The 12787-nt window shown below is 49.1% G+C and overlaps 1 protein-coding gene and 1 long non-coding RNA gene across 2 annotated transcripts in view; one reads left to right on the forward strand and one right to left on the reverse strand.

Moving 5' to 3' along the window:
- The window catches only part of SYNE4 (spectrin repeat containing nuclear envelope family member 4), a 27755-nt gene extending 18502 nt beyond the window's left edge, over positions 1-9253 (reverse strand). The window contains exon 1 of the mRNA XM_083455328.1: positions 8481-9253. The gene's annotated coding sequence lies outside the window, so the exon portion shown is untranslated. The remainder of the gene's footprint in view (positions 1-8480) is intronic.
- Positions 8732-10913, forward strand: LOC310684904. Its single transcript, XR_014514950.1, has 3 exons — positions 8732-8867; positions 10083-10634; positions 10747-10913. It is a non-coding gene; the product is annotated as an uncharacterized lncRNA (long non-coding RNA).
- Positions 10914-12787: the final 1874 nt, after the last annotated feature.

Genomic DNA, 12787 nt, shown 5'->3' on the forward strand with positions numbered 1-12787 from the left:
GAGAAAGGACTCTGGGCATGTGCAGAGTGCATTTACCTAAGCATCACCACGCTAAGAAATAAAAACACTGAGGGCAAGAGCAAAGGCCTATTTATTGCAGAGAGATAAAATCCAAGAGCAACCTTCCTCATCCAAGTTTCCTTCTCTTTTAGTTTATCGCTTAGGTAGCCAAGTTCATAACGACAGATCTGCTTCTAAGCAAATAAACACAGGAAGGCTTATTGCCCAGGGAACCCATTAATTAGTATTATCTTAAAGTCTGCTTAGAATTTTCCGCATCACCTACTGTGCACCATCAGTGATATAAAAGGAGATCAGTAACAGGCTCACGCAGTCCAGATTGGAAAATTTTCAGATGAGATTGATGGAAGTGAAAAAATTGTATAAGATGTTAAAATATGTTTAATTACTGTTGAAAATGATATGTTGAAAATTAACAATATATATATATATATATAAAAAGAACTAGATGATTCTCAGGGTCCCTTCCAACTCTACGATTCTCCACTCCACCCCCACTATGATCATTCTGGTCGCCCTTCTCTGAGCCTCTGCCAACTAGACAATATCCCTCTGAGCAGAACTCTGCAAAGCACAGCAAAAATGGCAATCAAGGCAGGAAGAAGAGCAGAAAAAGAAATGTCAGGTTTAGAAAGAGAGCTGCAAAGCCAGATTCCACACACACACACACACACACACACACTTCTTCTGTGTGTCACAATTAACAAATACTACTCTGAGGTGCTGCATTGAGGGCGGGAGGGATGGCATTTCAAACTGGCACCCAAGAAAGAAAGAAAGAAAGAAAGAAAGAAAGAAAGAAAGAAAGAGAGGGACTCAGTCCTTTTGTTAGAAGGAAAAGTCCAAGTGGGTTTTGTTGCAAAGGAAGCAATTTAGCCAAAATTCGCAAGAGGCAGGAGAATCACTGTCTGAGCAGAGGCTGTTAAAAGAAAAGAAAATGAGGGGGAACCATAGAAGCATAGAACTGTGGAGTTGAAAAGGGAACCCAAATGGTCATTTGGTCCAACGCCCTGCAGTGAAGGAATCACAGCTGAAGAACCCCTGACAGATGCCCTAGCCAGGATTTTTGTTGAGGGGGGGGGGCAGGCCTTTTGTTAGCAGAACTTTTATGAGCACAATTCAAAGTGTTGGCGCTGACCTTTAAAGCCCTAAACGGCCTCGGTCCAGTAGACCTGAAGGAGCATCTCCACCCCCATTTTTCTGCCTGGACACTGAGGTCCAGCGCCGAGGGCCTTCTGGCGGTTCCCTCGCTGCAAGAAGCCAAATTACAGGGAACAAGGCAGAGGGCCTTCTTTGTAGTGGCACCTGCCCTGTGGAACGCCCTCCTACCAGATGTCAAAAAGAAAAACAACTACCAGACTTTTAGAAGACATCTGAAGGCAGCCCTGTTTAGGGAAGCTTTTAATGTTTAATAGGTTATTGTATTTTAGTCTTCTGTTGGAAGCCTCCCAGAGTGGCTGGGGAAACCCAGCCAGATGGGCGGGGTATAAATTATTATTGTATTATTATTATTAACCATAAATGGGAATGCCTTCCCCCTAATCCTTAGTGAGAAAGAAAGAAAAAAGATACTTTGCCCATTCTCAAAGGTACTTTTGTCCTTATGATTAGCCCTGGAAAAAAAGAATTAACACCTAACAAAATTAAGCTCCACCTGGCTCTCTTTTCCTCCCAAAAGGCTACGGGAATGGTTGGGAACAATGCCAGCCTCCTTCCCTTTTATGCTCAGGCCAGAAGATGCCCCCCTCTCTGTGTCCTGCCTTATCAGCCCTTGTGACTTTTTCAAATATTGCAAATATTCTCACTGCAGCTAAAACAAACACTGTGCTTCCCTGATGGCCCTTGCAGAATTATTGCGGCACCAAAGCAAGCTCAGCGGCAGCTTCCCTTGGGTCGTCTGTGGCGTCCCCTGCCAATAGACTTGGCAAACACGTATCGGTGTACGCAGAGGTTTGCTTGGCTTCTCTTTTGGCACGTAGCTGAGGGCATGCACCTTGCAAACGGGCTGGCCAGGGTGCTCCAGTCAGGGATCTGTTATCCAGAGTTTGTGGGGAGCAACAGTAAACAGGACAGTGGCTCTAAGTGTACACAGAGTTCAGTCTCTTTCCCACACAGGTGTCCATAACTGCCTGGGATCAGGGAGCACAGAACCGACGCCAAAAGCTGTGGTCTCTAGGTAGATCGGAGGCATCTCCTTTTCCAAAATTGAGCATCCAAGCTCCATCCAAGCTAGAGGAAATATATGGTTTGATTAGCCGGAGTGAGAAACAGGCATTCCTCAAAGTTGAAACGGCACCACAGACACACAGGCAGGAAACTCTTTTCAAATATAGGGCTTTCTTCCAGCTAGCTTAGTGTTGTCTACGCTGACTGGAAGTTGCTCTTCAGGGTTTCAGAGTGCTTCTGGACAATGTTTTGCTGTGGTTCTTCTGCATGAAAACTTTTGCACATGGTGCTGTTGCCGTCAAAATGCCAGCCTGCATCCCTCACCCACCTTTAATCTTGATGCAACCTTTCTGTTGAAAATCCGCTCATATAAAAACAAACCTCTTGCCAATATGACTTTGCAAACTGTCCCCGTTAACTGTGTGCCTTGTCGATCCCATAATTTAGCAGCAAGAGAGAGCGTGCCACACCTGCAGGATTGCTGCCTGCGATTTCACATAGGTCAAACAGCCACCAAGAAGTCCAACACACATATTGTTCCAGCATATTGCAATGACATTTTGATTTCCCAAGATGGAACAGGCTGTGTCTCTCTGCCTCACGCCATCATTGTAGTTTTCCAAACTGGCCCCAGTCCCCTCACTAGGCACGGTACTTAGATACATCCCCTGTTGTGTATTGAGTCAAAGGATTTTATATCTGTATTATTATTGTCTATATTTGCATTAGGGTAAAGTAACTGCCTTTTGGTTTCAGGGGGTACAGCTACTATTGGTTCATTTAAACTGCTGTATTTGGATCCTCTGTCTTATTGGTTTCCTCCAAAAGGCAGGACTGTGATTGCCTGATATTGTTCCCTCCAAAATGTATCCTTTCTAGCTAGTCCCCTGTCCCTATAAATGTAGCTTTCCCCTCCTCAGTCTTCAGTCTTGTTTGCTGTAATAAAGAAGTGTTACTAGAGAACTGTCTCCAGCAGATTATGTCAAGAGAGCTGAAATCACAAACCCCACGTCACAACAACTGGCGACGAAGGTGGGATCCGGAATGCTGAGGAGCGGTTAAACGCAGCCCTGCCTCAGAGTCCGGATTGCAGCTAAGAACAAGACTCACTGGCCAGCTGAGAAGACGACCCTGCCACAGGACAATGGAGAGTCCAAGGGTATTGGAGCCCTTCCAGCCATCAGAGCCCCACACGTGGGAAGACTACGTCGAACGCTTCGAGTTCTTCGCAGTGGCTCAAGGGATCACCGATGCCAGCAAAAGAAGGGCCACATTCCTGAGCTACTGTGGGCCTGAGACCTTCAAGCTGGCCAAGGCATTGCTTGCTCCAGCGAAGCTAAGTGAGACATCTCTCAAAGATATTCTTGCCTGCCTAACAAGCCATTTGGCGCCTACTGAGACCAAGATGGCCCGGCGGATGGAGTTTCATGAGAGGCAGCAGCGTGCTGGGGAGTCTGTATCTGCATTTCTAGCTGAACTGCGGAAGCTCGCTCAGCACTGCGACTTCCAAAATCTGGAAGAGACTCTCCTGGATCGGTTTATCGGTGGTCTGAGCAGCAAGAAAGCCAGAAGACGCATCGTGGCTAAAGAAGAGGTTACCCTTGCTTCAGCCTTGAAGGAGGCCACCGCCACGGAGAATTATGAAAGAGAGGAGCTTGATGCCAGTCGCAAGGCCCCTAAGCCACAGATAGAAGTTGCGCATGCCATGGACGAGCTAGAGGCTACTCCGAGCCAGAGCCCAGTCCGTGGGGTCGAGTCAGTGCGTCAGGCCTGCACAGTGCACAAAGATCACCGAGGCAGGTGTCCAGGTTGTGGCGGAAACCATGAGCGGAAGAGTTGTCGTTTCCGGGATGCTATGTGCCGGACGTGCGGGAAGACAGGTCACATCGCCAGGGTCTGTAGATCGGCGGCGTTGGGAGCGACAGGAACACCTAGACTGGAGCATCGCAGACCGCCCACAGCAACCCATTTTCTAAAGGACTGCCACTATGTAACGGAGATCAACGGGAGGGTCGTGCAGTTCCCAGCGCAAGGCAAGGCACACGTCAAGGTGAAGATTGAGGGTCAGCAGTGCGACATGGAGGTGGACTCCGGATCTGGATTCACTATCGTGTCGGACCAGACCGCGAGGACATTCTTTCCCAGGGGTAAGTTGCCCCCTCTGGAGCCCTTCCCGGCAACCTTGCAGTCATACTCAGCGGGCCGCATCCATGTTATGGGAATGTGTGCCGTGAGAGTTCAGTTCCGGGACAAACAGGCTGTACTCAAACTGGTGATTGCGAAGGGCAGTCGCCCCAGTCTCCTGGGCACTGACTGGTTCCCCGCCCTGGGACTGAGTATATCAGGGCTTAATTCAATCCAAACCTGCCCTGAGATGAGCGAGGCATTATGCAAAGAGTTTGCTGGTCTCTTTAATGGAAAACTGGGTTGTTATAAAGGGCCCCCAGTTGACTTCGAGTTGGACCCTGGGGTGGCCCCAATCCGACTCAAACCAAGGCGAGTGCCATTTGCACTGCAACCCAAGATCGAAGCAGAGCTGGATAAATTGGTCAAGCAGGGAGTTCTCTCACCCGTGGACTCTGCTAAGTGGGAGACTCCAATCGTCACGCCCCTTAAAGCAAATGGGGAAGTCAGGATCTGTGCAGATTACAAATGTACTATCAATAAGGCACTCAGGGGAAACTCATACCCCATTCCAGTCGTATCACATCTGTTGGCTAAACTGGCTGGGGGCAAGGTGTTTGCCAAAATTGACCTGGCACAAGCCTACCAACAGCTGCCAGTAACCCCACAATCAGCGGAAGCACAGACTATTGTCACACATAAAGGGGCGTTCAGAGTTAACAGATTACAATTTGGAGTTTGTGTGGCCCCAGGGATTTTTCAAGGGCTCATGGAACGCCTGTTAAGAGGTCTGCCGGGGGTCTTGCCATTTTTTGATGACGTTTTGATTGCTGGAAAAGACCCACAGGAACTGGTTGCGCGTGTCCGTGCAGTGTTGCTCAAGTTCAAGGAGGTGGGGTTGCAACTGAAAAAGGAAAAATGCAGCTTTGGGGTGCCAGCTGTGGATTTCTTGGGGTTTAAAATTGATGCATCAGGCATCCACCCCACAGATGCTAAGAGTAAGGCCATCATCGAGGCACCACGACCACAGAACAAGACGGAGTTGCAGTCATTCCTGGGACTTATTAACTTTTATCATTCGTTCTTACCCCATAAAGCTTCGGTAGCTGAACCATTACATAGACTGTTGCAGAAAAAGAATGTGTGGCGATGGGGGCAGGGGCAGCAGAAGGCTTTTGACTCCTTGCGAAGAATGCTGAGTAGCGGGAGCGTCCTTGCTCATTATGATGAGTCAAAGCCGCTGGTCCTGGCATGTGATGCCTCTCAATACGGCCTGGGGGCGGTGCTGAGTCATAGGGAACTGGATGGGTCGGAAAAGCCCATCTCTTTCTATTCCCGTACGTTGTCGCCCACGGAGCGCAACTATGCTCAAATTGACAAAGAGGCGCTTGCAATTGTGGCAGGAATCAAAAAGTTCCATGATTATGTGTACGGTCGCCATTTCTCCATTGAAACGGACCACAAACCACTGTTAGGGTTGTTCAACCCGAACAAACAAACGCCACAAATTCTCTCCCCCAGAATGTTGCGTTGGTCTATATTCCTGAACGGGTTCCAGTACACCTTGACCCATGTGCCGGGGAAACGGTTGTGCCACGCTGATGCGCTGAGTCGATTGCCCCTTCCTGGCGGGAGCAATGAGGATCCCGCTCCAGCGGAGCACATAATGATGCTGGAAACACTTCCGGGGGCTCCTGTAACGGCTACTGATATAGCTGAGAAAACGAGGAAAGATGCTGTTCTCTCCCGTGTGCTCACTTGGGTGGGGAGGGGGTGGCCAGGTGGTCCGCATGAAGACAAATTCAGGCCTTATGCGACAAGGCAGCACGAGTTGTCCATGCATAAGGGTTGTCTCCTGTGGGGAGATAGGGTGATCATCCCAGCACCACTGAGAAACAGGGTGCTTGAGACGCTTCACATGGGACACCCGGGAATGGTCAGGATGAAGTCGCTAGCCCGATGTTATGTGTGGTGGCCTGGAATGGACCAGAACATAGAACAATGGGTACGAACATGTAAGGCATGCCAAGAGGTGCGGCCAGAAGTGGCCAGAGCACCAGTTCACTGGTGGGAGCAGTCCAGATCTCCCTGGAGCCGGCTGCATTTAGATTTTGCTGGGCCATTCCAGGGGAAGGTCTTTTTGGTTGTCGTCGATGCATATTCCAAATGGTTAGAAGTGGCAATGGTCCCTAGCATGGCATCAGCTGCCGTAATCAAGGTGTTGAGGCAGCTGTTTGCAACCCACGGGTTACCTGAGACCATTGTATCAGATAATGGGGCAGCTTTTGTATCCCAAGAATTCAGGGCATTCTTGGCTGATAACTTCATAAGAGGGGTCACATCCGCGCCCTTTCACCCATCCTCCAATGGGCAGGCTGAGCGCATGGTAAGAACAGCCAAAGAATCCATTGCGCGCTTAATGGAGGGTAACTGGTCAGCTCGCATCGCGCGAATGTTATTTTTGCAGCATGCGACGCCGTGTACTGCGACGGGCAAGTCGCCAGCTGAGCTGCTCTTGGGTAGAAGACTGGTAACGGTGCTGGATTATGTCCACCCGGATAAAATGCCAAACCATAATTCAAGAGCAACCCCCCAGGCTGAGACTGACACAACAAGGTATCTCGCCCCTGAAGATCTGGTCTGGGTGAGGAACTATTCACGAGGTTCGCGGTGGGTGGCTGGTGTGGTCACCCGGGCTAGTGGACCTGTGTCCTATTATGTAACCTTGGAAAATGGGCAAGTTTGGAAGAGACATATAGATCAGCTGAGGCGCCGGGCGCTCAGCAGGGAGGAGTCAGATAATTCATCCCTGGCTAACGACGCAGAGCTGCAAGACCAGAGTGAAAATGGCCCAGAGGTGCAGTCACCAGGGGCTTCAGCAAATGAACCAGGGTCTGCTAGTCCTCATGATGACGAGGTACAGGTAGGGAACCCTGAGATGTCTGGGACTCCATCTGTTCCTGAGGAAAACCCTATAGCAGCCCCTCTACCACAGGTAACACCCAATCCAGAACCGGCAACGCCTGTTGTCAGGAGATCAAGTAGAAGTTGTAGGACCCCACAGTACCTGAGAGATTACGTCTGCTGTGCTCACTAGGGGGGGAGGGGTGTTGTGTATTGAGTCAAAGGATTTTATATCTGTATTATTATTGTCTATATTTGCATTAGGGTAAAGTAACTGCCTTTTGGTTTCAGGGGGTACAGCTACTATTGGTTCATTTAAACTGCTGTATTTGGATCCTCTGTCTTATTGGTTTCCTCCAAAAGGCAGGACTGTGATTGCCTGATATTGTTCCCTCCAAAATGTATCCTTTCTAGCTAGTCCCCTGTCCCTATAAATGTAGCTTTCCCCTCCTCAGTCTTCAGTCTTGTTTGCTGTAATAAAGAAGTGTTACTAGAGAACTGTCTCCAGCAGATTATGTCAAGAGAGCTGAAATCACAAACCCCACGTCACAACATCCCCAATATTTGCATGTTTTCAAATGGCAGAAATTGATCAAAGGTTTGGGTTTTGTCTGTTTCTCCAGACCTACACAAAGCTCCAGTAGTACGGCTCAGCTTTAGAAACTGCTTTCAGCAACGCCAGCATGCCAAAACCTGAGATAGTGAGATAGCCCACAAGCATGCACAGAGTGAGATTCATTTGCCATTGAGTAAACACTGCCTCTCTATAATTATCTGGCATTTTGAGAAGCGTGCTCCCCCCCAAAAAAAATAAAAATGAACTGAAGGAACTGCAAGAAGCAAATAATTTAATAAAACACAAATTGCTGCTCCTTTACAATTTTCATTGCCTATTTACTCTTAATGCACTGAAACCAAAACAGCCCCAAATGTGCTCTTAAGGTGCCATCCTACTAACCTAATTTGGACTCCTTAATAAACTACATTTCACATCATCCAATCCAGCAATTTAGGCTGCAATCCTCATCCCGTGAGAGCAAGCTGCGTTGAATTCAACAGGATTTCCTTCCAAGTAGACGCGGCTGGGCTTGCACTCTAAGACTGCAGTCTGACATCATGCAAACCGAGACTGAAACGCTGCCAAGTTTTATGGCACTTCACTCTCACCCTGACAGCAATTTAAGGAGCAGGTAGAAGGTTTCACTTCACGCCGGGGGCCAATAAGCCTCAGCCTGGAAAGCTGGCACGGGCAGGTGGCGACTTACCTGAAGTGCCTTTCTAAAGAGTCACGCAAAGCAGCCCGGCTTCGTGTGGATCAGCGATCCCCGCCAGATCGAAACCCAGCGTCTGCGGGAAGCTTGGAGGCTGCATCGACAGCCTGACCTTTTGCATTTCTCCCGCGCGCCTGTCAATCATTAAACAGGTGTCCTAGCGCGGTTGCCACATCACCCACAGAGGGGAGCGCGCAACAGGCGCAGCTGACTCCGTCCTTTCCTCTGCAGGGCGCGCACACCTCGATGGATGGAGACCTAGAAGCGACGCGGTGAGAAAGGGGATGGACTTTGCAAGCGAAGGGCTGAAAAGGGCAACCCCAAAAACGTCTGCCCCAAACCTCTGCCGCTCCTCCTCCTACTTCCGCCCTCCCTCAACAGGTGAGCTGTGTTCTCTCTCTCTGCAGATACCTGCACAAAGAGAAACCAGGAGCAGGGAGGGTTGCCAGGTAATTTGATTCTCCAACGGTAACACGGGTGTGGGGAGAGGGAGCCCAACCCATCGGTGCACTCCCTCGGACAAGCCAGGTGCTTCTTCTCCCTTTGCAAGGAACAAAAAATAAAGCGCGCACTCTGCACCGTGCAAGCAAGGGCTGCAGAGACCAAGGAAGAGGAGAGAGAGAGGGAATAAAGTACATCTTCACGCAGCAATAAGGAGAAATGGTGGCGTTCTCTCCCCACTCATGTGAATGGCTGTACAAAGAAGATTAGGCGAATCTTTTGAGGAGGAAGCTATCAATGACTGCCATGTTTCTGAATGCCGGTTGCTGGAAGCCACAGGATGGGAGCTCTTGTGTTTGGGTCCTGCATGCAGGTTGCCCCACAGTGATGTATGGAAGTGAGAGCTGGACCATAAAGAAGGCTGGTCACCGAAGAATTGATGCTTTTGAATTCTGGTGCTGGAGGAGACTCTGGAGAGTCCCATGGACTGCAAGAAGATCAAACCTCTCCATTCTGAAGGAAATCAGCCCTGAGTGCTCACTGGAAGGACAGATCCTGAAGCTGAGGCTCCAAGACTTTGGCCACCTCGTGAGAAGAGAAGACTCCATGGAAAAGACCCTGATGTTGGAAAGATGGAGGGCACAAGGAGAAGGGGATGACAGAGGACGAGATGGTGGGACAGTGTTCTTGAAGCTACCAGCATGAGGGAGGCAGTGGAAGACAGGAGTGCCTGGCGTGCTCTGGTCCACGGGGTCACGAAGAGGCGGACACCACTAAACAACAACATCATGCAGGTTTCTTATCATGGGCATCTGGGCAGCCACTGTGAGAACAGGATGCTGGCCTGGCCTGACCCAGCAGGCTCCTCTTATGCCCCCTCAAAGCCTCCTGGGGGATCACTGAAGGATGGCAATTCCCCAGGGGGTGATCCAGCTATGTTGATCAGTATTAAGCCGATCCACTGTTTGCACTGCATTTACTATTTGCTTTGCAGGTGCAATTTTATTATTCATTTTACACTGCCCACCACTAAGACGTTTTATTTGTAATGTTGGGTGGTATATAAATATTTGCACAGAAGATAAAACAAATAAAACCTGGGAAGAAAACTCCATTTGGTGGTTTTGCTGATTTTGTTTCTTTGATCTCCCCCAGTGGAAATCAATCAAAATGGAACCGGATCTGAACAGCTGAGTCCCAGAGAAAGGCCTGAAGTCACATGACAAAAGCAGTCACTCTCTGATTCACCATTATCAAGTACATATGGTTGTACTGGTTTTCTGTTTTAGAACTTCTGTATTGTTATGTTAAATGTTTAGGGTTTGTTTTCCTGAGACAGATAATAATAAAAAGTCACTCTCTTGCAGGCTCCTCCTCCTTTAACTACTGTTTGTTTTTTGTTTGTTTGTATTTATATCCCACCTTTTCCTCCAAGGAGCTCATGGTGGCATACAAGATTCTTCCACCCCTCATTTAATTCCAACAACCCTTTGAGGTCGGTTAGGCTGAGAGGCAGTGACTAGTCCAAGGCCACCCACTGAGTTTCATGGCTGGGTGGGGATTTGAACCCTGGTGTCATGGTCCGGCTTACGGGCGGTCAAAGTCCCAGCTGAGGACGTCGGGACCAGGGGCAAGATGGCAGGGTGGGAGCAGGAACGAGAGTCCAGAAGCCAGGGGTCTGAGGGTCGAGAAGCAAGGAGTCACGAAGTCAAGGGTCCGAGGATCAGGAAGGAAGGAGTCACAAAGTCAAGGGTCCGAGAGTCGAGTAGCAGGGAGTCACGAAGTCAAGGGGTCGAGAGTCAAGGAGCCAAGGTCCAAGGATCAGGAAGCAAGAAGCCCAAGGCAGGGAACATGTTGCTGTGGCAAAGAGCCGAAGGGAAATGATGACCTTATATCCCTTCCCAGCTCTTGCCACCAGGTGCAGTGAGTTACCAAGCGGCCTCACCTGTGCGGCTGTGCCTTGCCTCTCCAGAACAAACTTAGGAAGGCCCCGGTCCTGCAAAGCCCTCCTGGTCACAGGGCCTGGCCCCTGCATATACTCCTGACACCTGGTCTCCCAGGTCCTAGTCTGACACTCTAACCACTACACCACACTGGCTCTCAAGAGTCCCACTAGTCTGCCTAGACCATTTCTGTTTGCTGGGAATGCCAACGACTCTCCAGGAACTTGGACAGAGAACCTTCCTGGTATCTACTACAGCTACGCAATTCTTTGAACAAGAGATATTGCGTATCGGGACTGAAGCTTCTGCATATAACACATTTGCCCTACCACTGAACCACGGCCCATTCCCAGCTCAAAGGCTATGAAAAATTGAAGGAGCTGTGGGCTGTCTTACCTTTCTTTATTTGCAAAAGATGCTTTTCACTTAAATAGCACCAAAGCAGCATAGACTCATGAAACAAGTATCCAAAATGGTTGGTGTCCATTGAGAACACATTTGCATCATACATTTATAACACCATGCCACTTTAAACAGTCATGGCTCCCTCCAAAGAATTCTGGGAGCTGTAGTTCGTTAAGCTGTTAGGAGCTGTCTATTCTGCTCCCAGAACTACGATTCCCAGAGATCCCTGCGAAGAGGGTTTGATTGTTAAACCACTCTGGGAACTGTAGTTCTACAATGGGAATAGGGGTCCCCTCACAGTTATCAGGACACTTATTATGATATTACATCTACATCATCATCATCATTATCATCATCACTACTGCCCTTCACTCTAAGGTCCCAGGGCAGATTACAACATTACAGCACAATATTAAAAACAGTTTAAAACAACTTGCAATCGCAAAAATGAGGTGGGTCCTAAGTGTCAAAAGCCAGAATCGCAGAATTGTAGAGTTGGAAGGGACCATGAGGGTCATCTAGTCCAACCCCTTGAGGTGCAGGAATCTTTTGCGCAAAGTGGGGTTCAAACCCACAGTTCTGAGATTAAGAGTCTCATGCTCTACCAACTGAGCTAGGGTAAAGTGGTGCATCTTCAGCATTCGCCAGAAGCTGTACTATGAAGGTACCAGGCACATCTCTGTGAGACGGGACTTCCATAACTTAGAGGCCACCACAGAAAAGGCCCTCTACTGAGCCCCTGTCACCGTGAGCCTCCAAGGGTGGAGGAACCACCAAGAGAGCACCCTCTGCCAATCTCAGCACTCTAGAGGGTCTGTAGGGAAGGTGGTCTTTCAGATATTTGGGGCTTAACAGGCTTAAAACACACACATAACAGCTCCCAGAATTCCTTGGGGAAGGGAAGCCATGACTGTTGGCATGTCCAAAGTCTGTTTCGGGGGCCTAATCCAACCTGCCAGTCAGTTTAATCCCCAGCCCCTGTGGCAGTTTATTCCCTGGGGTAAAATCCCCAAAAACTTCAACAACACCAATCCTAAAAAAAGCTCAGCAATTTTGGGGTGAAATCATAAGAAAAGCTCAATTACTTCAGTCCTTAAAAAAGGCTAACAACTTTGGTTGGACAGTCTAAAGTCCATTTTGGGGGCCTAATGCGGCCTGCCGGTTGGTTTAATCCAGCTCCTGTGGCAGTTTATTCCCTGGGGTAAAATCCTAAAAAAAACCTCAACAACTTCAATCCTAAAAAAGGCTAACAACTTTGGCTGTCCCTCTGGTCGGCCCTCACGGCCCTTCACTTCATCAGATCTGGCCCTCTTTGAAAAATATTTGGACACCACTGTGCAGCATTGCGCATTAAATGCATGGCGTTAAAAGTGTCTTGGGACTGGCAGGGAAGAAAGCAGAGAGGCCAGCCTTAGGTGCAGCCATCGCCAATGACATCCCATCCTCCTCCTTGCTGCTGAGTTGTACCAGGGCAACCCTGAGGAGGAAGTTCACAGCCAGTGCCACCCCCTG

Source organism: Podarcis tiliguerta (assembly GCF_965153285.1).
Source record: "Podarcis tiliguerta genome assembly, chromosome: 8".
NCBI classification, from domain to species: Eukaryota; Metazoa; Chordata; class Lepidosauria; order Squamata; family Lacertidae; genus Podarcis; species Podarcis tiliguerta.